Here is a 25804-nt window from a genome sequence, read left to right on the forward strand (position 1 = left end):
CGCGTTCACGGTCACGCCAGGGAAGGCACAGTTGGTGATTGATGCAAGTTTCTTCTATTTTCCACCATTGGAAATTCTTGAATCTGGTGTTGTTCTGGAGTAGTTCTACACTGAGGCTTATGCGCCCCTCGCCCTCCAAAACACACATGTGCACAGAACAACACAAAAATACACATGTGCACACAAGGTACACACTTGTTGTATGAAGAGATCAGGTTAAGTGTCACTTAAAGGGGTTGGGCCCCTTTCTGGTGCAACAAAGTCCATTTCCAGTTATATACAATTTGCAAGGAATCTTTGGTCATTATTTGTTGAGATTCATGATGAGAGGAAGGAATTGTTTGGTGGCTCTGATGAAGCCCTAGGCAGGTTATGAAGGTGTTCTAGTCATGCCCAGAGCACAGGCACAGGTGACCAGGATAAACACAGTGCTTGCTCCTCCAGAGGAGCACCTGGCTAGGGCGAGCCCAAGTGCTGTTTAAAATTTCACTGTGGTGTCCCCCATCGCACGACCTGCACTGTGCTTAGGGGGGGCACATGCGCTGTGTGCAGATGAGGTTCCGTAAGTGTATCCAGTCATAGCAGGCGTGGGGTTCTTCCCCGGAGCACCACCTGTGTTAGGGGTAAGTGAGCTCCTCGTGTTCTTAGGGGGGGTGCTGACAGAGAGGCCTGCCATCATAGATGTGATAGTGTCCACATGTGCGACAGCTCCTGCTGGATCTGCCTTGGGTCCTCCACAGTTATTCTTCTGGGACGCACGAGTACCAGGTCCTCCCATTGTGACAATGACCTTGTCCCCTCCGTGTTTACTGACTGTCTGCTGGGCAGGTGGACCGCCGTTACTGGGAGGGACCGTGGAACCACATGTGGATGTGGCTCCAAGTACAGACACAGTGCTGCCACTTGCCACTGCGACAGAGGCAGTGTGGGCCGGCAAGCTGCAGGGGATCTGTGGGGGGTGAACGCACACGTCTCTTGACACGCGTGTGGCTCTTCCACATGGAGCGATTGGATTTTGTGTAGATGAATCCTGGGAGCGATTACGGGTCCCAGGAACAGCTGAAGATCCGTGTCTGGGAGGACCGTGGCCGTCTCCCCCTGCTCCACCCCCTGCGTTGTTGGCAGTTGGCCTCTTGCTGCTTGGATTAAAGGGGGAGGCTGCCTGATCTCCTGACTGGCACCTCTTCTCCCAGATGGCAACACATGCAGATGGGGGGTGTTTTCTCTGCCTGGATGGGCCCCCAGTACACTTACCAGTCATGGAGACTGTAGAGTCTCTACCTGTGGGCATGCTGCCGTCTCGGCCCACTGCTCCACTAACTGGCAACGTGGGTGGGCCCCCAGTGCCTGGATTTAAGGCGGAAGTAGCATGGTGTCCCAATGCTACCTGGGCCACAACAGTCCTGCTACCGGGTGGTGTCTTCTTAGATCCCGGAACCACTATGTAAGGTGGCACATGGGTGTCCCTGGACACAGGGGAGGAATACATGATGGAAGCCTGAGATGGAGACGTAGTGTCCATGGCTTCACCATCAGAAGCTGAGTGGCATTTTGCAGGGGGCTTGCCTACTGGAGTGGAGGTGACACCAGAACCCCCAAGGGACAAACTAGTGGAAACTGCAACACCTGGTGGTAAAGATGGAGGAACAGGTGGGATTGGGGGCCTGGCAGGTTGGTCAGCCAAGCCTGCTGTAGCAATAGGGACTTGCACAGTGTTCATGCTGGATGGGAGACAGTTAGCAGTCCCTGTTGCAAGTATGGAGAATGCAGGGGCAGGCAGAGGGTCCGAGCAGGCTGCTTTGATGTCTCTTCTGTCCCCCAAGATGTTGTTCCTCTGACATGTGGTATTGTTCATGCTGTTCAGGTTTTTGTCCAGAGCTATGCAAGGAAGCTTAGGAGGCGGAAGCAACTCCCCGCGGCCCCACAACGGTGGCTGTGGTGGTGGCAGCGGCAGAGAAGCTGGCATGGGTCTCTTCCATTTGCAGGCCCTGCTGCTGGCAGCTACGGGGGGCAAGGAGCTCCTTGATGATGTGTCTGAAGCCTCCTTAGTCTGTTTCTCTTTCTTGCCGACAGGCCGATGGTTTCCCCCTGACAATTCTTTGGCTGATGTCTCCTGCAGTGAGGGATAGCATGGGGCTGGGTGGGAGAGCACGGCTGCATCTGTGTGAGGCACATCTCTGGCAGCACCATGTGAGGCGGTGACTACATGGCCATGAGGGGAGGAGTGAATCTGATCCTGGTGGGTGTCCTTCCTCCGACTGTCTTCTGAAGGACCAGGACGGAGGTCCAAAGGCTCAGGGCTGCGCTGCCTGGAGCTAAGTTCACTGGCCTCCAGGGGACGAGATGTTAACTGTATATCCCCGCAGCTATGGGGGGCTCTGCTCCCACCATCCCGCCCTTTGGTCTCCACAGGTTCCCCCATCTTTCCTGTGGGTTCTTTTTGGGTCTTCTCCTCCCTCCCATTTGGGCACGAAAGTGGGAGGCCCCTGGATGGGACCGGCTCCACAGTCCCCTCTCCAGTCTCTGATGGCAAACGCTGGAGTCTTAATTTGCGCCCTGGAGGAGGGATTCTGATGGCTCTGGAGTGCCCAAACATCACTGAATTACGAGATGATAGGACAGGTTTTTTCGGAGGGTTACTCCAGTTAACCAAGAGGAGAATGCCCGGAGTGGTCCATGCAGCCTGCGGGATGGGGTACCGCCTCCTCGGCTCGATATGAAAGGTGGCCGGTAAAGGCCTACGTACCTGGTGGAAGAGCCTGCGCCCAGGGTGCAGGGCAGGTGAAGGAGCAGCGGGGTGGCCCCTGCCGGGTGGTGGATGGGGATCACGGGTGGGGCGGACCAGGGCCGGATCCCGGCCAGGCAGGGGACGGCGGCGGCGGCGGCGGAGTGGGAGATGTAGACATTTACTAAGGAGATTGCCCATAGTGAGCTCGTTGCGCGTCAAGCGACCGTGAGGTTGGAGTCTAGAGCCCCTCCGGAGCTTCCTACTCCTCTCGTGGTCTAACACGCACTGAGCCTGAGCGGCCCAGGTGATGCATCCCTGGCACACGTCACAAAGGACATGTCACAGAGAAGGGCGCGCACGCGCAGCGCGGCAAGAGACCCCAGCACAGGGCAAAGGGGAGGCCCCAGAGCCCCGCCGGTTAGCCTCCAGTGCCTGGGACTTTTGGTCGCCAGTGGCGGGGTATAGGCTGCCTGCTGCCCTTGGTCAGTGCGCCCGTTGACGTGTGTGGACAACCAGCAAGGCCACAGCGTGGGGACTGTAGGTGAGTGCTGTGGTTGTCAGGCTCCTCAGCGCCTCGGTGTTTGTCGCCAGCCCTTCCCCCAAGAAAGACGAAAGCTGCAAGGGAGTGGCCCGCTGCCCCCCTGACCCTCTCTGATTCCCTGAGAGGCTTCGAGCCAGCTGCACCTTCGCTAGGGCTGTCCAGGCTTTCAGCATCGCCCTCCAGACGGCGGCAGCTTCCAAGTGGTTGCCAAACCCTAACCCGACCGGATGCTGCGCCCCACGACCTCCCTTCCTGGCAGGCAGGTCCTTGCTTTCTTCCTTTTGAGGAATTTGGCAAAACAGCATTTACAATTTAGACCGCCCCTCAGGTCACACAAGTGGTGGTTTAGTTGGGATTCAAGCCCAGGGTAGTGACTCCCAGAGCTCTTACTCTGAACTGTGGTGCCTCCTTACCATATATGCACCACGTGTTACCATCTTTTTCTTTTTCCTAGTTCTTAGGGTACTTAGCAGGTGCCATATTTACAGTAAGGAGAGGCACTGCCCAGGACCAGGACTTCGTTGAACAAAAGCTCAAATCATAAAATAATCAGGACCACAATGGGTTCTGGTCTCAGAAGATGGAGGTCATGGACCACCAGCGTAAGTATGGTACCATCCCACACTTGTAACTGAGCCTTGCAGCCCAGAATTTCTCTTTGGTCTACTCAGAAAAATCCAAATACATAAGATTTATGTAAAGACTATATGTAAAAATAGAAGAGATTATATTCTAGATACGTTATGGTCTCCCTGGAGGAAATTCACCTGTAGGTTATTCCATATGGATTAGAAGTCAGTTTCTCTGGCCTTCTAGGAATATGTCTGGTAAGGCATCTCACTAATGTCCAGAAAGCAAGGATGTTATTCATTGTACGTTAAGAGTGGAGCAACGTATTGGATTAAAGAAAGGTCGACACAATTTGGTCACTGTGAGCATGCCAGCCAGGTTCATTCTTCACCTCACATTGTTGGCACTTAAACAGAATTCTAGAGATTCTTATGACCAAGACGGGAGAGATATGCTTGGGTGTCTGGCAAGAGAAACATGTATTCTTGTCTAGGAGCTGGAAGCTTCAGCATGAGGAAGAAGGTTTTAAAAATCTTGGACTACATTGGCTTTTCCTAGTTTAATCTCGTTTCTGTGGTTTACTTCATTGAAGTGTTTTCTTCCTCATGGGACTGATGTTGCATATCTGGGACATGACACGCATTAGTTTCAGAACCAAGAATCCTATAGATCAGCAAAAAATACATATTAAAAATTTTATATATATGTATTATATTATATATACATCTATAGACAAATAGTAAAACCTTGGATTGTGAGCAACTTGTTCTGCAAGTGTTCTGCAAGATGAGTAGACATTTCTGATAAATTTTAACTTGGTAAACGAGGGATGTCTTGCAATACAAGGAGTGCATGATGCCAAACGTCACATAATTGAGCCAATGGTTCTCTCTCTCTGTCTCTGTGAGTCTCTCTCTCTATTTCTCTGTGGCATTGTGGGTGATCATCTCCCATGCTCTGATGCTCTGTCTCAGGCCAGGGGTTTGGCAGAAATCAGTGATTTTTCAGAACACTGGAAGGTGTCCACAACTGGCACTGGTGTCTTTTTTGTCACTTCAAAGCACCTATGAGCAGTCCTTTGCTTTTCCATACAAGAGTAAGCTCAGGAATGCTTTGCCTCATTCTAGATCAGCTGCCTGCAGATATAGACCCTTTCCTCTGCTGCCTTATTGCCAGTTACATTACATAGAGCATATGACAAGAGCTTATTAATAGTGTAGTGCAGTCAACATGCGTTAGTGATAATGAAACCCATCCTACACAATAACCCTTCTCTCTTGTCTCCTTCACACCAGCCACAAAGGGTTTCAAAGGTAAGTACAGGTTAATTTGTTTATTTTTCTTTATATTTTGTATTTTCTTTATTATTTTGTGTTATAGTGCAGTATTATAATGATTTTTATATGAATATTTTTGGGTTGTGGAACAAATCATCTGAGTTTCCATTATTTATTATGGGGAAGTTGGTTTTGATACACAAGTGCTTTGGATTACAAGCATGTTTCTGGAACAAATTTTTCTCATGAACCAAGGCTTTACTGTCTATTTTTTCATATTTAAAATAGCACTGGGCATAATTCATATTTTACAAAATTAGCTCTAGTGCTCTGGTTATGAGAGCTTCTATAGTATGTTAGAGCAATTTTGGACTTTCATCCCCAACAAACTAGGGGATTGGTAGGACACAAAACGTTTTGCTCAGACTCTAATTCTCCTTGAAAAAAAAGGAGAAATATTATAAGTCCTTTCTAATCTCTCTCAGAGCAAAAATGTTTTCCAGGTAAGACATTTAACCACAAGTCCTTTGATATCATTTGAGTTCAATAAGGAAGAGTTTCTTGGCAACTTTTTCCCTGAGAGAGAGAGAGCATGAGCAGGGGAGGGTCAGAGAGAGAGGGAGGTACAGAATTTGAAAGAGGCTCCAGGCTCTGAGCTGGCTGTCAGCAAGAGCCCAATGTGGGGCTCGAACCCACGAACTCTGAGATCATGACCTGAGCCGAAGTCGGACACTTAACCGACTGAACCAACCAGGTGCCCCTCTTCTACTGCATTTAAGCAGAACAGTAAATTCAAAGAAACTGGAATTTCTAACATTTACAGAGCAAGTATGTGCTCTTTCTCCCTTTGTTCCTCCAGGCTCAAATCTATCCTCCCTGGGCGATGAGAATGTATAAGAATGACTGGCCTAAGTCTAAATTAAATATGAACACATACAAGAAAACATTTAAACATTTCTTTAAAAAAAAAACAAAATCATTGAGTGGCTTCCTTTGACACATCAGGGATATCTAGCCTCTAGTAAGATCAGGGCGGGTGAGAGAAGAGCAAAACACAGAGGGAAGAGGCAAGGGTGAGTCACCTCATCTCTCCCTCCTTTGTACCTTACTTCCTCCTGGACTGTCATCCCTTACATTCAAAATGCAGACTGCAGATGGCAGCGCATGCAGGTAGAACATGTAGCCACTTCCACATCCCAGTCACCGTGACATGGGAAATTCTGCATCCTTAAGTGTGGCTCAACCCATCACCATTCACACAGGTTAATCCTTTCTCTACTGCTGAGTCAAAAAGAAACAAGAGTGAAGGCAGATGAATAAGAACAAAGTTTTATACACATATGTGTATAAGTACACAATGTGGGAAGGAGAAAAGCCCATCGAGGCAAATAGGTTGGGGAAACCACTACAGACAGCAGTGGTCTCCTGCCGTTTCCAAGACCAGAGAAAACTGGCCAGGAGCTTGGGTCAGCCGCGTTCACGGTCACGCCAGGGAAGGCACAGTTGATGACTGATGCAACTTTCTTCTATTTTCCACCATTGGAACTTCTTGAATCTGGTGTTGTTCTGGAGTAGTTCTACACTGGGGCTCATGCGCCCCTTGCCCTCCAAAACACACACATGCACAGAAATAACAAAAATACACACGTGCACACAGTGTACACACTTGCTGTATGAAGAGATCAGGTTAAGTGTCAGTTAAAGGGGTTGGGCCCCCTTTTGGTGCAACAAAGTCCATTTCCGGTTATATACAATTTGCAGAGGAATATTTGGTCGTTATTTGTGGAGATTCATGACGAGAGGAAGGAATTGTTTGGTGGCTCTGATGAAGCCCTCGGCAGGTTATGAAGGTGCTCTAGTCATGCCCAGAGCACAGGCACAGGTGACCAGGATAAACACAGTGCTTGCTCCTCCAGAGGGGCACCTGGCTAGGGCGAGCCCAAGTGCTGTTTAAAATTTCACGGTGGTGTCCCTCATCGCACGACCTGCACTGTGCTTAGGGGGGGCACATGCGCTGTGTGCGGATGAGGGACCGTAAGTGTATCCGGTCATAGCAGGCGTGGGGTCCTTCCCCGGAGCACCACCTGTGTTAGGGATAAGTGAGCTCCCCGTGTTCTTAGAGGGGGTGCTGACAGAGAGGCCTGCCATCATAGATGTGATAGTGTCTACATCTGCGACAGCTCCTGCTGGATCTGCCTTGGGTCCTCCACAGTTATTCTTCTGGGAAGGACGAGTACCAGATCCTCCCATTGTGACAATGACCTTGTCCCCTCCATGCTTACTGACTGTCTGCTGGGCAGGTGGACTGCCGTTACTGGGAGGGACTGTGGAACTATAAGTGGGTCCAAGCACAGAGTTGGTGCCGCCGCTTGCAACTGCGACAGAGGCACTGTGGGCCGGCAAGCTGCAGGGGCTCTGTGGGGGGTGAACGCACATGTCTCTTGACACGCGTGTCTTTTCCAACATAGTGGCTCTTCCACAATGAGAGATTTGTTTTTATGTAGATGGTTCTTGCTTACGGGTCCCAGGAACAGCTGAGTCTCCATTCCTGGGAACAGCATGACCCTCTCCCACTGCCCCACCACCTGGGTTTTTGAAGGTTGGCCACCTGCTGCTTGGATTTGAGGAGGAGACTTCCATGTCTCCTGACACACCTTTCTTGTCCAGAGTAGTGGCTCTTTCCCGTGGGTCAGGTTTACTTTGTGTAGATGGGTCCCAGGTAGGTTTATGTGTACCAGGAACAGCTGAAGCTCCATCTCTGGGAACAGCATGGCCCTCTCCCACTACTACACCACCTGGGTTTTTAACGGTTGGCCCCTTGCTGCTCAGATTAAAGGAGGAGGCTGTCTGATCTGACTGGCACCTCTTCTCCAGGATGGCAACACTTTCTCAAGGGGGATGTTTTCTTTGCGTAGATGAGCCCCCAGGACACTTATAGGTCATGCAGACTGTAGAGTCTCCCCCTGCAGGCATGCTGCAGTCTCGGCCCACTGCTCCACTAACTGGATATATGGGTGGCCCCCAGTGCCTGGATTTAAGCTGGAACTAGCATGGTGTCCTAATGCTACCTGGGGCACAACAGTACTTTTACCGGGTGGTGTCTTCTCAGAAACAGGAAGCACTATGTAAAGTGGCACATGGGTGTCCCTGGACACAGGGGAGGAATAGATGAAGGAATTCATTCTCAGGAATGAAGCCTGAGAGGGAGACGTAGTGTCCATGGCTTCGCCGTCAGAAGCTGAGTGGCAGTTTGCAGGGGGCTTGCCTACTGGAGTGGAGGTGACACCAGAACCCCCAAGGGGCAAGCTAGTGGAAACTGCAACACCTGGTGGTAAAGATGGAGGAACAGATGGGATTGGGGGCCTGGCAGTTTGTTCAGCCAAGTCCGCTGTAGCAATAGGGACTTGAACAGTGTTCATGCCCGAAGACAGACAGTTAGGAGTCTCTGTTGCAAGTATGGGGAATGCAGGGGCAGGCAGAGGGTACGAGCAGTCTGCTTTGTTCTCTCTTCTGTCCCCCAAGATCTTATTCCTTTGACATTTTGTATTCTTCAAGGTGTTTAGATTTTTGTCAATAGCTGTGCAAGGAAGCTTAGGAGGTGGGGGCAACTCCCCGTGGCCCCACAACTGTGGGTGGCATGGTGGCAGCAGCAGAGAAGGTGGCATGGGTCTCTTCCATTTGCAGGGCCTGCTGCTGGCAGCTACAGGGGGCAAGGAGCTCCTTGATGAGATGCCTGAAGGCTCCTTAACCTGTTTCTCTTTCCTGCTGACTGATGCTTTTCACTCAACACTTCCTCTGTTGATGTCACACCTGAAGGCTCACCACCCTGTATCTCCTTCTTGGATAGGTCTGATGTGCTCTCAGAAGACTGATGGTTTTCACCCGACATTTCTTGGGTTGATGTCTCCTGCGGTGAGGGGCAGCATGGGGCTGGGTGGGAGAGCACGGCTGCATCTGTGTGAGGCACATCTCTGGCAGGGCCATGCAAGGTGGTGACTGCATGGCCTTCAGGGTAGGAGTTAGTCAGAGCCTGGTGGGTGTTCTTCCTCAAACTGTCTTCTGGAGGATTAGGACGGAAGTCCAAACGTGCAGGGCTGCACTGCCGGAAGCTGAGAAATCCACTGGCCTCCAGGGGACCAGATGTTAACCGTATATCCCTGCAGCTATGGGGGGCTCTGCTCCCACCATCCCACGCTTTGGTCGCTATAGGATTCTCCCTCTTTTCTGTGGGTTCTTTTAGGGCCTTCTTGTCCATTCCATTTGGGCACAAAAGTAGGAGGTACCTAGATGGGACCAGCTCCACAGCCCCCTCTCCAGTCTCTGATGGCAAATGCTGGGGAGTTAATTTGCGCCCCGGGTGGGGGGGGGGGCGGGGAGGGATTCTTATGGCTCAGGAGTGCCCGAATATCATTGAATTACTAGAAGACAGCACAGATTTTCTCGGAGGGTTACTCCAGTTCACCACGGGGAGGATGCCCAGGGAGGTCCATGCATCCTGCGGGATGGGATAACACCTCCTGGGCTCGATATGAAAGGAGGCCGGTAAAGTCCTACGTACCTGGTGGAAGAGCCTGCGCCCAGGGTGCAGGGCAGGTGAAGGAGCAGCGGGGTGGCCCCTGCCGGGTGGTGGATGGGGATCACGGGTGGGGCGGACCAGGGCCCGATCCCGGCCAGGCAGGGGACGGCGGCGGCGGCGGAGTGGGAGAAGTAGACATTTACTAAGCAGATTGCCCATAGTGAGCTGGTTGTGTGCCCAACGATCGCGAGGTTGGAGTCTAAAAGCTGGAGAGCCCCTCCGGAGCTTCTGACTCCTCTCGAGATCAAACACGCCTTGAGCCTGAACGGTCCAGCCTGGCACTGAGTGCTGCATCCCTGGAACAAATCACAAAGAAGGGCGCGCACGCGCATCGCGGCCAGAGACCCCAGCACAGGGCAAAGGGGAGGCCGCAGAGCCTCGCCCGTTAGGCTCCCGTGCCTAGGACTTCCGGTCGCCGGTGACGGTGTGTAGGCTGCCTGCTGCCCTTGGCCGGTGCGCCCTTTGGCACGTGTATACAGCCAGCAAGGCCACAGCGTGAGGACTTTAGGGGAGTGCCATGGTTGTCGGCGCCCCTCAGCGCCTCGGTGTGTGTCGCCAGCCTTTCACTCAAAAAAGATGAGTGCTGGGGGGCTCCCAACGCTGCGAGGGAGTCACCCGCCGCCCCCGGTCCCCTCTCTGCTTCCCTGCGAGGCTTCGAGCCAGCTGCATCTTCGCTGGGGCTGCCCAGGCTTTCAGCATCGCCCTCCAGACGGCGGCAGTTTCCAAGCGGTCGCCAAACCCTGACCTGACTGGATGCTGCGCCCCAAGACCTCCCTTCCTGGCAGGCAAGTTCTTGCTTTCTTCCTTTTGAGGAATTTGGCAAAACAACATTTACAATTTGGACCGCCCCTGAGGTCACACAGGTGGTGGTGGCTTAGCTGGGGTTCAAGCCCAGTGTAGTGACTCCCAGAGATCTTACTCTGGACTGTGATGCCTCCTTGCCATATATGCATCACGTGTTACCATGTTTTTTCTTTTTCCTAGGTCTTAGGATACCTAGCATGGTGCCATATTTACAGTGAGCACAGGCACTGCCCAGGACCAGGCCTTTGTTGAACAAAATCTTAATTCATAAATTAATCAGGGACCATGATGGTCTCAGAAGATATAGGTCATGGACCACCAGTGGTAGGCATAGTACCATCCCACATTTGTAACTGAGCCTTGCAGCCCAGATTTTCTCTTTGGTCTACTGTGAAGAATCCAAGTACATAAAGATTATATGTAAAGACTTTATGTAAATATATAAAGATTATATTCTAGATATGTTGTGGTCTACCTGGAAGAAAATTCACCAGTGGATTATTCCATATGGATTAGAAGCCAGTTTCTCTGGCCTTTTAGGAATATGTCTAGTAAGGCATCTCATTAATGTCTAGAAAGCAAATATGCTGTTTATCGTAAGTTAAGAGTGGAGCAATGTATTGGATTAAAGAAAGGTCAACACAATTTGGTCATTGTGAGCATGCCAGCCAGGCTCATTCTTCACCTCACATTGTTGGCACTTAAACAGAATTGTAGAGATTCTTTTTTTTTTTTTTAGTATTTTTATTTCTAGGAGAGAGAGAGAGACAGACAGCATGAGCAGGGGAGGGTCAGAGAGAGAGGGAGATACAGACTCTGAAATAGGCTCCAGGCTCTGAGCTGGCAGTCAGCACAGAGCCCTCTGCAGGTCTCGAATCCACGAACTGCAAGATCATGACCTAAGTGAAAGTCGGACGCTTAACCGACTAAGCCACCCAGGCACCCCTAGAGATTCTTATGACCAAAAGGGGAGAGATCTGCTTGGGTGTCTGGCAATAGAAACATGTGTTATTGTCTAGGAGTTGGAAGTTTCAGCATGAGGAAGAAGGTTTGAAGAATCTTGGCCTACATATGGCTTTATCTAGTTTGAATCTCGTTTCTGAGGCTTACTTCACTGAAGTGTTTTCTATCTCACAGGACTGATGTAGCATATCCGGGACATGACATGCATAAGTTTCAGAACCAAGAATCCTATAGATCAGCAAAAAATATATATTAAATATTTATGTATATGTATTATATTATATAGACATAAATTTTAACTTGATAAACAAGGGATGTCTTGTAGTACAAGGAGTACATGATCCCAAATGTCACATGACAGTTGAGCCAATGGTTCTCTCTCTCTCTCTGTCTCCCTCTCTATTTCTCTGTGGAATTGTGGTTGATCATCTCCCATGCTCCAATGTTCTGTCTCAGGCCACGGTATTTGGCAGAAATCAGTGATTTTTCAGAACATTGGAAGATGTCCACAATTGGCACTGGTGAATTTTATATACAGTAAAATCTTGGATTGTGAGTAACTTGTTCTGCAAGTGTTTACAAGACAAGTAGGCATTTCCGATAAATTGACTATAAACAAGGCTCAGCAGAAGCAGACGGGCCTTGTGCAGATCCTTCTTTGGACAGTCTTTTCTTGATCATTCCATTCAACAGTCCGGCATTTCACTTTTTGCCTTCTCGAAATGTATCAAAATCTTTCTATGGGTGATGATTTCCACGTTCTCTTGGCTTTGATTGGTATTAATTTTGGTATTACTACACTTGTATTAAATATGGTTTCAGGAGGAACAGGAAAGTAAATGTGTTTTTCTAGTCTGCCGCCTTGAACTGAAAATATCTGTTGATTTTAGCATCCAACATTCCCATATATAAAAAAAAACCCAACCTCAGCATTCACATTCAACTTTTCTTGAGAAATCACTAAGAATTTAGGATGTGGTCATTTCTAAAGGGAAAACAAAACCTATCTCATGGAGGTGATTTGAGAACTAAATGAGATAATGAACATGAAAAAGATTTGTAAAGTTTAAAGTTGTCTAAGAGACTTGTGTGAAAGGCAAGATGATGAAGTAGGGAGCTTCGTACTTTTCGCCCGCCCACATTTCTCAAACAAAGAAGGGCTGAAGCCATAGGACACTGAACTGCAAGAGTCTGTGAGAAAAAGAGACAGAGTCCACTAAGAAGACAGCGTCATAGATGTGTGATTGTGAGCTGGAGAAGATAAAAATAGTCCGGGACCCGAAGGCACGGAGGAGAGGGAGCCCTCTCTGCAGAGAGTCACAGAGAGACCAGGGGAAGAGAAAGAGCGGCTGAAACTGCTCATAGAACTGTCCCTGGAGAAGAGAAAAACCTTGGCCTGGGACGGAGAGGGATCCTTCATCCCATCTCTAGCCAATGGGCATTTGGAAAGAGATCCTATCTCTAGCTGTGGTGCTTTATTTTTGTTTTTATATTAGATAAATAGGTTATTCAATTTTTTAAATTATTTTTTAATGTTTTTTATTTATTTCTGAAAGAGAGAGAGAGACAGCATGAGCAGGGGAGGGTCAGAGAGAGAGGGAGACACAGAAACAGGCTCAAGGCTCTGAGCTAGCTTTCAGCCCACAGCCCGACGCGGGGCTCGAACTCACAAACTGTGAGATCATGACCTGAGCTGAAGTTGGACACTTAACCGACTGAGCCACTCAGGTGCCCCTCAATTTTTTTAAAAATGTTTATATAGTTTTGAGAGAGAGAGAGATTGAGAGAGAGACAGAATGTGAGCAGAGGAGGGGCAGAGAGAGAGGAAGACAGAATCTGAAGTAGGCTCCAGGCTCTGAGCTGTCAGCACTGAGCCTGTCTTGGGGCTCAAACCCACGAACTGGGAGATTGAGATCATTACTGAGCTTAAGTCAGACACTTAACTGACTGAGCCACCCAGGCGCCAAGATAAATAGGTATTTTGTATTTATTTCTCCATGTTTATTTATGTTCACCACGACTTCGGAAATTCCACATAAAATTACTGTATGGAATGGGAAAAATGTTTTATCCTTTTTTATGTCTTTTTTGGCATTTTAACTAGGTAAGGGGTTGTGTATGCATATTTCTAGGGTCGAAATACATTTACCTTTCTCTTACCTTACTCTTCCCAGTATTTATTTCTGAAAGCACATTGTACCAGTAATGGCGTGTTTAAAAAAAAATCCATTAATAACAACTAAGAATTCTATCTTTCATTTTTTAGGCTAGGAAAATAGTCAATAGAGGAGTTTTAATAGAACAGTGACTTTGCACTCTTCAAAAACTGGCTTTGTCTAAAAGCTCACATAACCCAAATCCAATTCAGGTTGCTTTAAAAAGTTTAATGTTCTATTTACTGTACTACACCATTTTATTTCTAATTGAAATGCTTTCAAATGGGTCAAATGGAAGTGTTAATATTAGAAGTTTTGTAAACCCACAGCTATTATCATCCTCAATGGGGAAAAACTGAGAGATTTTCCTGGATGGTCAGGAACAAGACAGGGCCGTCCACTCTCACCACTGTTGTTTAACATGGTATTGCAATTCTTAGCCCCAGCAATCAGACAACAAAAAGAAATAAGCATCCAAAATCCAAATTGGCAAGGAAGAAGTAAAACCTTCACTGTTTGTGGATGACTTGATACCCTCAATAGAAAACCTGAAAAATGCCCCCCAAAATTGCTAGAACTGATACACAAATTTAGAAAAGTAGCAGGATGCAAAATCAATGTACAGAAATATGTTGCATTTCTATACACCAATAGTGAAACAGCGGTGAAATCAAGGAATCAATCCCATTTACAATTGCACCAAAAACTATAAGATACCTATGAATAAACCTAACCAAAGATGTGAAAGACCAGTACTCTGAAAACTATAAACACTGATGAAAGAAATTGAAGAAGATGGAAAGACAGTCCATGTTCATGGATTGGAAGAACAAATATTGCTAAAATGTCTCTACTACCCAAAGCAATCTATATATTTAAGGTAATCCCTATCCAAATACCAATAGCATTTTTCACAGAAGAACAAACAAACCTAAAATTTGTATGGAACCACTAAAGACCTCAAATAGCCAAAGCAATCTTAAGAAAGAAAAGCAAAGCTGGAGGCATCACAATTCTGGACTTCAAGTTATATTACAAAGCTGTAGTAATCAAAACATTATGGTTCTGGCACAAAAATACACATGGATCAATGGGACAGAATAGAAAAGTCAGAAATGAACCCACAACTATGGTCAATTGATGTTTGACAAAGCAGGAAAGAATATACAATGGGAAAAAGACATGTGCTGGGGAAACTGGACCACTTTCTTACACTGTACACAAAAGTAAACTCAAAATGGATGACAGACCTAGGCGTGAAACCTGAAACCATAAAAATCCTAGAGGAGACCACCGGCAGTAACCTCTTTGACACTGGCTGGGTGTAGCAACTTCTTTCTAGATATATTTTCTGAGGCAAGGGAAATAAATGCAAAACTAAACTATTGGGACTTCATCAAAATACAAAGCTTCTGCACAGTGAAAGAAACAATCAACAAAAGTAAAATGTCACTTATGGAATGAGAGAAGATAGGCTCAAATGACATCCGATAAAATATTAGTATCCAAAATATATGAAGAAATTCTACAACTTAACAGCCAATAAAGGAATGATCCAATTAAAAATGGTAGAAGACATGAATAGACATTTTTCCAAAGAAGACCTCCAAATACAAAAAGATGCTCAACATCACTCATCATCAGAGAACTACAAATCAGAACCATGATAAGATATCACCTCACGTCTGTCAGAATAGCTAAAATCAACAACACAAGAAACAATAGGTGTTGGTGAGAATGAAGGAAAAGGAATTCTCATGCAGTGTTGATAGGAATGCAAATTGGTGCAGCCACTGTGGAAAACAGTATGGAGGTTCCTCAAAAAGTTAAAAATAGAACTACCATATGATCCAGCAATTGCACCCCTAGGTATTTCCCCCCAAAACACAAAAATACTAAATCAAAGGAAGCATGCACCTCGATATTTATAGCAGTGTTATAATAGCCAAGAAAATAGAAACAGCCCAAGTGTCAATAGACTGATGAATGGATAAAGAAATTATATATATATATATATATATATATATACACTACACACACACACACACACGCACGCAGGCACACACACACAGACTATACACTGTCAGTGCAGAGCCAGATGCGAGGCTTCATCTCATGAGATGTGAGGTTGTAACCTGAGCTAAAATCAAGACTTGGACACTTAAACTGACTGAACCACCCATGTGCTGCAAAGTAAAATTATATTTTAAAGTGTAATTTGTTTTATAGCCCTAATATTTCCAACATGGAAATCATGAACAAAGCCCTATTTATTCTTAGTGGCTAGAATAGTGAGGTGGTGGGAAGCATAATGCAATGCGGGCATTCAGCCATCCCTTCAGTCTTTGTATTAAAGCTTAATGACTTGCCCAGCACTGTATTAGGATCTAGATTTACAAATACAGATGTAAACCAGGCCCTGTTATTATGAGCTTTTATAATCTGAGGATGGAAATTTAGACAAATAATCATATAAATGTGTCATGATATATATACACATACATACTAAGACATATATCACCTACCTGGGGAGGTCAAGAGTGGTTTCTGTGACCAGGGAACATTAAAACTTCATTAGTGGGAGAAGTGGAAAATAGGAAGCTTTCAGGCTGCAAGTAGTTTGATATGGCAAAGAGTTTGTGCCTTTTGAGAAATGACTGAAGGTGTGAAGAATGATGAGCCTGGAAAAATTGTGATAAGTGTTTTTAAATACTGAAAGCAAGTTCACTCTTGAATATTATTATTGTTGTTTGTGTCCAAACTAAATACCATCCTGTCTTAAACTTTATTAAAACAAGCTTTTGAAAATGGGGAAAGATCATTTAAATTGCAGTATACTTTGGCTTTTGCAAGGCTAAACGAGACCAGGAAATATGGCTGTTGAAAGCTCTTTCTAGGGGGTTGGATAGACTTGGATGAGAATCCCAGTTCTGCCATTTTTCTGGCTGTGAAACCCTGCACAAATTACTAGCCCTCCTTTAGCAAGTTCTAGTTTCCTCATGTGGATGATGGGGCAAAAGGTGGTTTTTCCACAGGACTAATAACATCTCCTTCCAGTGTTCAGCACAAAATTAGTGTACAAAAATGCTGGCTATTATTATGCTGTGATGCTGTATTTCCATTGGTCCTTGATTCCAATTCACATTTTGGTACCTGTTAAAAAAAAGCAACATAAGACAAGTTTTCCATTTATAAATAAATAACTCTTCCTCAGACCACATAAAAATAAACAATTGCCATACTTGTGTGGATAAATGTGATATGCAATAAAAGATAAACAAATACTTGGTTATAAATATTACTTGTGCACTATCACATGCATTAAAAACACTTTTAGTGCATTAAATATATTTCAAAATGTGGAAAATGACTTTTATATCTGTAATGAACAAACATGTATAAATATCCAATGCATTATGAAACAAAAGGATTGTATTTGAAGAAAACATTAATGATAATGCAGATGAAATGAGTTAGGAGGTCTAATAAAATAAAAGGTCCTCAATGTAATCATTTATTATAAAATTATGAGGCTTACTTATTTTTAATATAACTTTTTCTTCAACATAGGTATTGCTTATTTTACGATTATTAAACACCCAGACATTAATGACAGTTTGAAACATATGGAAAATTACAAAGAAAATACAACCAGTAAATTTAACACCTAACAATATCCATTCTTGAGTTTTAAAATATTTTAAAATATTTATTATCCATTACTGCTGTACTGTCAGATACCAACATTATAAATACATATTTTTATGTAATTATTATATGGGTACAGATGAGCTCATTATGCTGCCATAAGAACCCTGAATCTTAGTTTTTTATCCTTTAAAATAAGGATATCCTTTAAAATAAAGGACTAGAGGATCTAAAGCAGGCTTTGCACTGACACCAGTGAGCTTGGTGCAGGAATTGAACCCATGAATCATGAGATCATGACCTCAGCTGAAGCTGGATACTCAATTGACAGAGCCATCCAGATGCCCCAGTAAAGGACTATTTCTTTATTTTTAAAAACTGTTTAGTTATTTATTTTTTAATTTTTTTCAACATTTATTCATTTTTTGAGAGACAGAGAGACACAGTGTGAGTGAGGCAAGAACAGAGAGAAAGAGGGAGACACAGAATCCAAAGCAGGCTTCAGGGTCTGAGCTGTCAGCACAGAGCCTGACTTGAGGCTCGAACTCACGAACCACGAGATTATGACCTGAGCCGAAGTTGGCTGCTTAGCCGACTGAGCCATCAAGGCACCCCTATTTATTTATTTTTGAGAGAGAGAGAGTGTGTGTGTGAGCAGGTGTAGGGGGAGAGAGAGAAGAGAGAGAGAATCTTGAACAGGCTCCCAAGCTGACAACATACAGCCTAATGCAAGGCTTGATCTCACAACTATGAGATCATGACCTGCACTGAAATCAAGAGTCAGATGCTTAACTGACTGAGTCACCAGGCACCTCAGGACTATTTCTTGCTCTTGCTATATATGAGCTTCATTACCTGTTTTCTGTGTCACCCTAAAGGTTCTTCGAATGTCATAGCAGCTGCTTAACATCTGGGAAATTGCCAGTCTCTGTAAGGGAGGGAAAGAGAGAGTGAGCATGGAAAATGGTGAACTGATCCTTAGAAGTTCCACCTAAGAATGATATGTATCACATCAACTCCTTTCAAAGCCAAAGGCAAGTCATCTAACTCAAGGGGGCCAGTAGTTGAATCCACTATTTGCCTGAAATGAGAAATAAAAAAATTTTTGTGAAGAGTTTTTACTGACTACCAAAATTGTTTCACAAGTATGTGAGAATATTAGCAATTATCTATGAAACTAAAATAGAGGCAAGAAAAGTGTAAAGTATAAAGAATGATTTGGAAATTTATTTGTAAGCATTCATGCAACCTCATACTTCTGTGAAAGCCGTCCTACCCTTTCCAAAAAAATCAATTTTGCTTGTTTGACTTTTGCCTGCTTTCTGAAATATGTCCTGACTTTCCAGTTTCTTGACAAGCCATACTCTTGATTTTTCCAAACCAAATGTAACACTGACTCTAAATCTTGGCTTTTCCAAAATTTGTTATGTAAGAATTTGTTATATGTGTTTATTCAGGTTAATTTATGATCTTAACATCCCATGTTGAAGTCAGCTTTGCAATTCTTAGATGACAAATAGAAGCTACCAAAATTAAGAGAATCTATCTTACTGATGTTTTCTTTGTTTGCTGCTCTCTCCAGTCAAGATAATACCCTTCAACAACAAAAAAAAAAAAAAAAAAAAAAAGGCAGTAAAGCAGCAAGACAGTGTTATCTATCTGATCATTGCCTCATTACTGACTTCTCAAGGTCAAGTATTTCCTTACTGCCTTGCATGTACTGCAGTAATTGACACATGTAGGAGTGGTTACTCTATTGCTATCTTGCACATCCTTATCCAACAGTGTTCTTACAGGTACTTTGGGATCCATAACTCTCTGACTACAGTTGTTCAAAGAGGCAAGTACTAGATTAAATTCAGCTGATCCTAGAACACCCTCACTCTCCAGTTATAGTAAGTGGTCTAGAGATGGAAATGTAGAGTCTTGTGCCTGGACTTATCTGAATCTACCTATTAGGGGAGCCTGGGTGGCTCCCTTGGTTAAGCATTCATTGTTGGTTTTGGCTCAGATCATGATCTCACAGTTCATGACTTTGATCTCTGCATAGGCTCTATACTGGCATGGTGGAGCCTACTTGAGATTCTCTCTCTTACCCACTCTCTCTCTGCCCCTCCCCCAGTTGCACTGTCTCTGTCTCATTCAAAAGAAATAAGTAAAATTAAAATAATTTGAATCTACCTATTAGATCTTTAAAGGTGGACCTGGAAGTGGAAAGCCCTTGACTTGTTGATGGCAAAAATTGAGCCACCTGTGTTGTTATAGTTATGTTGGAAAAAGTGATTCTGAAAAACAAAGTCAACAGAAGAAAATGAGAGTGAAAAAGAGGGTTTCTGATTGTTCTCATGTCTGTTTTTTGTGGTTTCACGTACCAATTGTTCCTGATATCTGAATTCTTGCTCCCCCTCCCTTTTGATTATGAGTCAATAAACTCATTTATTGTTGCCTCAGTGAACTGAATCTAAGTTTATTTTACTTGTAACTAAGAGAAGGCTGAGAGATACTAATGCAGGCAGACTGGATCTGAGGACCCAGAGGGGGTCCCACAGGTCCAGCCAAGAGGGTCCCTGGCTGCACACAGGATAGAAACCACACATGAGCCAGGAAGAGGTGAAAGAAGAGTTTATTGAAGATATAGAAAGAGTGCAGGTATCGACAGGAGTGTTTGTGAGACTCAGAAAGGAAAGGAGACCCTTTGCTCTGGGTCTGGGGTTTTTACTGAGGATTGTGGTCTGGTGTATATGTTGTCTCAGGCATCCAGGAGCTGGTTATTCCTTTGAGCCGGGGGGTCTTGGCATTGAGATTTCTAGCACCAGTGGTTTGGAATGTGCATATGATAGCTTTGTCAGGTCACCATCACCTGGTCCTTCCTTAGGTGTTATTTATTCTAAAGGAACTATTAGGTGCTTACAAAGAGGACATACACTATTTGCATTCTGAGATATTTGTAAAGTGGAGGTTCAGATCCCAGAAAGAACAGAAGCCAGAGAAGGAGCCAAAAGCAGATTTTTATGGAATCCTTCAGTTTCCCTATCTCCTGCCTTACGTTCTGTACAGCCTCTCATGGGGAAAGTAAACAAAAATTAATAACATAAATGTTTACTAATTTCACCCAAGGATAGCAGAAAGTGTCTGTTTTAAGCTGATTTTAGGGGCGCCTGGGTGGCTCAGTAGGCTAAGGGTCTGACTTCGGCTCAGGTCATGATCTCACAGTTCAGTGGGTTCGGGCCTCTCATCTGGCTCTGTGGTGACAGCTAGCTCAGAGCCTGGAGCCCACTTCTGATTCTGTGTTTCCCTCTCTTTCTGATCCTCCCCTGCTCACGCTGCCTCTCTCTGTCTCTCTGTCTCTGTCTCTGTCTCTCTCAGAAATAAACAAAACATTAAAAAAATAAAAAAATAAAAGGGCAACATTTGGGGCACTGAGATGTCTCAGTTGGTTGAAAGTCTAGCTCTTGATTTCAGCTCAGTTCACAGTTCGTGAGTTTGAGCCCCATGATGTCAGTGCGGAGCCTGCTTGGGATTCTCTCTGTCTCTTCTGTGCGCATGCTCTCTCTCTCAAAATAAATAAAATAAACTAAAAAAAAATGAAGGGTGACATTATTTTACTTTATCTCATAGTGAATTGGAGTTCACCATTGTCCAATCTTGTAGGGAAAAAGATACAAAAAAATTCTCGAAAAGGTTTTATAATTTACTTGAAAAAAGAGAAAAAATGATAAAGGGATATTTAGTTTCTAACTGTAATAGTGCCTTTAAAAAATGTGTAGTCTTATGTTAGACTCTATGTCCTAAGCTATTTGCAGAAACACCTATATTTTCCTCAAAATAGTAAAGGAAGAAAAAAATCAATCAGTGAATAAGGAAACACAAGTCTAAATTTCTGAAGTTTCTTTTATTTGTTAAACCTTTAAGTAATTTACATATGCAAAAATGTATTTTAAGATGTAAGTAAAAGCCATTTTGCTGTTTTTTGTTTTGTTTTGTTTTGTTTGTTTTTTGTTTTTTGTTTTTTTTGCACAGGGTTTGGGGAATGTAGCAGTGGGAAAGCCAGTCCTAAATAGTCTTGAGTTTAATTTTTTGTTAATTTGCCTTCATTAGCTCACCAGGGTAGCATTTTGTCTAGGTGGTGTTGGGGGTAGTTGATCTACATTAGCAAATTGATTATTGATGACTCTAAAGAACAGAAAAATAGACGAATTACTATTTGGGGAAATGGCAGCACAGAATACCTCTATTTGTTGATTAGTGCATCCTCTTGCATTAGGAGCAATTATTAAAGGAACAAAGTTAGTTTCAGATGATAGTACAGTAAAACCTTGGATTGTGAGTAACTTGTTCTGCGAGCGTTCTGCAAGATGAGCAAATACTTCTAATAAATTTTAACTTGTTAAGTGATGTCTTGCAACATGAAAGTACAAGACATCAAACGTCACATGGGATCCCACCTGAGCCACTATTTCTTTTTTTCTCTCTCTCCTTGTGGGATTGTGGGTGCTTGTCTCTCATGCTTAGATGCTTGGTCTCAGGCCATGGTGTTGGGCAGAAGTCAGTGATTTTTCAGAATGTTGGACTGTGCCCACAACTGGTACTAGTGTATTTTTTGTCACTTCAGAGCACTTATGGATAGTCCTTTGCTCTTCCATACAAGAGTAAGCTTAGGAGTGCTTTGCTTCCTTCAAGGTCAGGCTGTCTGCAGATACAGACCCTTTCCTCAGCTGCCTAATTGCCAGTTACATTAAATACAGTATTTGACAAGAGTTTACTAATACTGTACTGTAGTCAACATCTGTGCAAGCATATACAATGGCTCGCATGCAGAAAAAGGTTGAAAAGAAAGACTGTAAGAAAGAGATGATTACGGTGGAAGTTAAGGAAACCATCAAGAAGTATGAATGAGGTATGCGAGTGGCTGAAATTGCAAGATTTTATAAGAAGTCTACGTCTGCATCTTGTCTGCAAAGGAGGAGGAGGAGAAAAAGTCAGAGGAATCTTTCACTTTAAATGAGAATAGAAAGATATGTAAGATGTGGGAAACATTACAAAATTTTGTAGGAAAGCACTGTAGCAGTGTGAGCTTCAGCAGTGCAAGGTATGGCTCTGTTTAACGGCTATGCAATGTCACATTTTCACGAAATCCTCAAAAAGAGGCAAAAACAAGTGTCATTGGATAGGTTCCTTGTTAAAGTTGCCCTAAAAGAAAAAGATTCCATTGAGCCAATAGATAGCAGTGATTCCATTAATGATAGTGAAAGTTGTCCTACACAATAACCCTCTTTTCTTGTCTCCCTCACACGAGGCCTGAAGGTTTTCAAAGGGAAGTGGAGGTTAATTTGTCTACTTTTCTTTCTCTGTTGTATTTTATTTGTTATTTTATATTATATTACAATACTGTAATCATTTTTACATGACTATTTTGGGTGTAGAATGAATCATCTGAGCTTCCATTATTTCTTATGGGGAAATTCGCTTTGTTATACAAGTGCTTTGGATTACAAGCATGTTTCCAGAACAAATGGTGCTCACAAACCAAGGTTTTACTGTATTTGATAAGTAAAGGGTCAAAATGTAGCAGGATGGTTTCATATCACTTTATCTGTTATACTTTATAATTCATGTAATTATAATGAACTAGAATAGTCTCCTCAGCCAGAGTACCTTCTCCCCTGATCAATTTCTTTGGAACACAGACATTCGTCAGTAACTACTTGCAAATACTCTTTTAATTACCCAAATCATTGGCATTATCATATCCAGTATTAAAGCTTATGTTTCATTAATTACACTTTAAATTGGCAATTTCCTAACTGAATTAGAAGTTAGTATAACCCTATTAGCATTATATTTACAAGTCATATTTTAATGAGGTATCCTTACGGGAAGACAGTTTCATATGGATATTCTCATGCATTACAGAAATATTGATATCTTTTAATCAAAGGTTAAATAAAAAGGTGATTTGAAAACATGAGGCATTGTCTAAATGCAATATGCCATTTATTGATTCCTGATTCCATAATCTAAGAATCTTGTATTTATTGGAAAGATCATTTCTTTTTTTCTGATTAGTCTATTTTTATTCTCTGCATTAAATATCACCATGAAATTGATGATAAATATAATGAAGAATATCAGCAAAGTAAGATATATAGTAGCCTGCCTGACTTAGAAAATACTTTCTTGTCATCTTTACTAACTCACATCTCAATGGATCACCTGTTCTATGGATGTAGTTTTCTATGGTGTGATATCTGCAAAATGGATCCTACTTTTCTGGCACAGAAACAGAGAAATGAATATTCACAGATATTCACACCAACAAAATAACATTTGAATTTGACATTTCAATGCTTACTTTAAAAGCCCATATCGGGGCGCCTGGGTGGCTTAGTCGGTTAAGCATCCGACTTTCGCTTAGGTCATGATCTCGCGGTTCGTGGGTTCGAGCCCCGCATCGGGCTCTGTGCTGACTGCCAGCTCGGAGCCTGGAGCCTGTTTCCGAGTCTGTGTCTCCCTCTCTCTCTGACCCTCCCCTGCTCACGCTGTCTCTCTCTCTCCTAGAAATAAATAAAAAAAAATATTAAACAATAAAAAATAAAATCCTGTATCATTTGACATTGCTGATTAAAATGGTAAGTTGTTTTTCCCTGAAGTGGTTAATACAATACAACATGCTTTTGCACACATGTGTGAGTTTTGCTATAAAAAGAACATACTGTCAAAAGAGTACCAAGCACTGATGTTTCTTCCCACCAATTTTACCTTTGTGCTCCACTAAATCCCCTTTAAGAAAACCAGTATCACAAGTTTTGAGCTTGCAAATAGCTGAATTAAGAAATAAGTTTGTGAAGTGAATTATGAGTGAATCTAGAGCACTTACAATCTAAACTGATTCATAAAATTCAATTTACACTAATCTTTCATACACTCAGGCTTGCCACCAGATGATACAGGAGTATAAGTAATAAAAGATAAAATTCCAGTGAAACGAATTGAAGATATAACTGAATACAGATGAATAGCCTGATACTGAGACCAGGAAAACTTTGAATTAGAGAATTATTTCTCTGCATGAAAAGGTCTTTCCACTAGTTTTCCATGGTAAAAAATGATGAAATTGTAAAATTACGTCTGCAAAATGCTCTTCCTTTAAACACATGCAAAGATAGAAAAAAGTTTTCTGCATTACTATATTAATTACTATTAATAATGTTAATAGGAAATGTGTTTTTTTGTGTGTGAACATCAGTTTCTCTACAGATGTAGAGAAATGTGATTTTTCATTACATTGCAATTAGGCAGTTAATATAATTTAAAATAAATTTTAAAATGTTTATGACATGATTTTTGGTTCCAGATGGATTCTTTCTGAAGGTTGGCAAATTAAGTAGGTTTTTTCATTATCCATATATTTTTTTGTTTTTATTTTTTAAAATAGTTTATTGTCAAGTTGGTTTCCATATAACACCCAGTGTTCATCCCCACAAGTGCCCTCCTCCATGCCCATCACCCCCTTCCCCTCCCCCCCACCCCCATCTGCCTTCAGTTTGTTCTCAGCATTCAAGAGTCTCTCATGGTTTGCCTCTCTCCCTCTCTCCCACTATTTTCCACCTTCTTCTCCCCCATGGTCCTCCGTTAAGTTCCTCCTAATCCACCTATACGTGCAAACATACGGTATCTGTTTTTCTCTGCCTGACTTCTTTCACTCAGCATAACACCCTCAAGTTCCATCCACGTTGCTACACATGGCCAGATTTCATTCTATCTCATTGCCATGTAGTATTCCATTGTATAGATAAACCATATCTTCTTGATCCATTCGCCAGTTGATGGACACTTAGGCTCTTTACATATTTTGACTATTGTTGAGAGTGCTGCTATGAACATTGGGGTACATGTGCCCCCATGCATTATCTGTATTTTAATGGTCAAGAACTGAAACTCACAGGTCTTTTTTTTTTTTTTTTACAAATAGTTTATTGTCAAATTAGTTTCCACATAACACTCAGTGCTCATCCCCACAAGTGTCCTCCTCCATGCCCATCCCCCCTCCCCCCCACATCCATCAGTCCTCAGTTTTTGTCAGCATTCAAGAGTCTCTCATGGTTTGCCTCTCTCCCTTTCCCCCACCATTTCCCCCCTTCTTCTCCCCCTTGTTCCTCCGTCAAGTTCTTCCTAATCCTCCTATATGTGCAAACATATGCTATTTGTCCTTCTCTGCCTGACTTATTTCGCTCAGCATAACACCCTCAAGGTCCATCCATGTTGCTACACATGGCCAGATTTCATTGTTTCTCATTGCCATGTAGTATTCCATGGTATAGATAAACCACATCTTCTTGATCCATTCATCTGTTGATGGACACTTAGGCTCTTTCCATGTTTTAGCTATTGTGGAGAGTGCTGCTATGAACATTGGGGTACATGTGCTCCTATGCCTCAGCATTTCTGTATCCCTTGGGTAAATTCCTAGCAGTGCTGTTGCTGGGTCATAGGGGAGTTCTATTGTTAGTTTCCTGAGGAACCTCCACACTGTTTTCCAGA

At 43.6% G+C, this 25804-nt stretch overlaps 1 long non-coding RNA gene across 1 annotated transcript; it reads left to right on the forward strand.

Annotated features, from left to right (window-relative positions):
* The first annotated feature begins 3172 nt into the window (after window positions 1–3172).
* On the forward strand, window positions 3173–18380 carry LOC120241767. The gene is made up of 3 exons (XR_005530945.1): window positions 3173–3269; window positions 3724–3880; window positions 18142–18380. It is a non-coding gene; the product is annotated as an uncharacterized LOC120241767 (long non-coding RNA).
* The last annotated feature ends 7424 nt before the right edge of the window (window positions 18381–25804 follow it).

The sequence above is a fragment of the Hyaena hyaena genome, unplaced genomic scaffold (genome assembly GCF_003009895.1).
Source record: "Hyaena hyaena isolate Hyena2069 unplaced genomic scaffold, ASM300989v1 scaffold_289, whole genome shotgun sequence".
NCBI classification, from domain to species: Eukaryota; Metazoa; Chordata; class Mammalia; order Carnivora; family Hyaenidae; genus Hyaena; species Hyaena hyaena.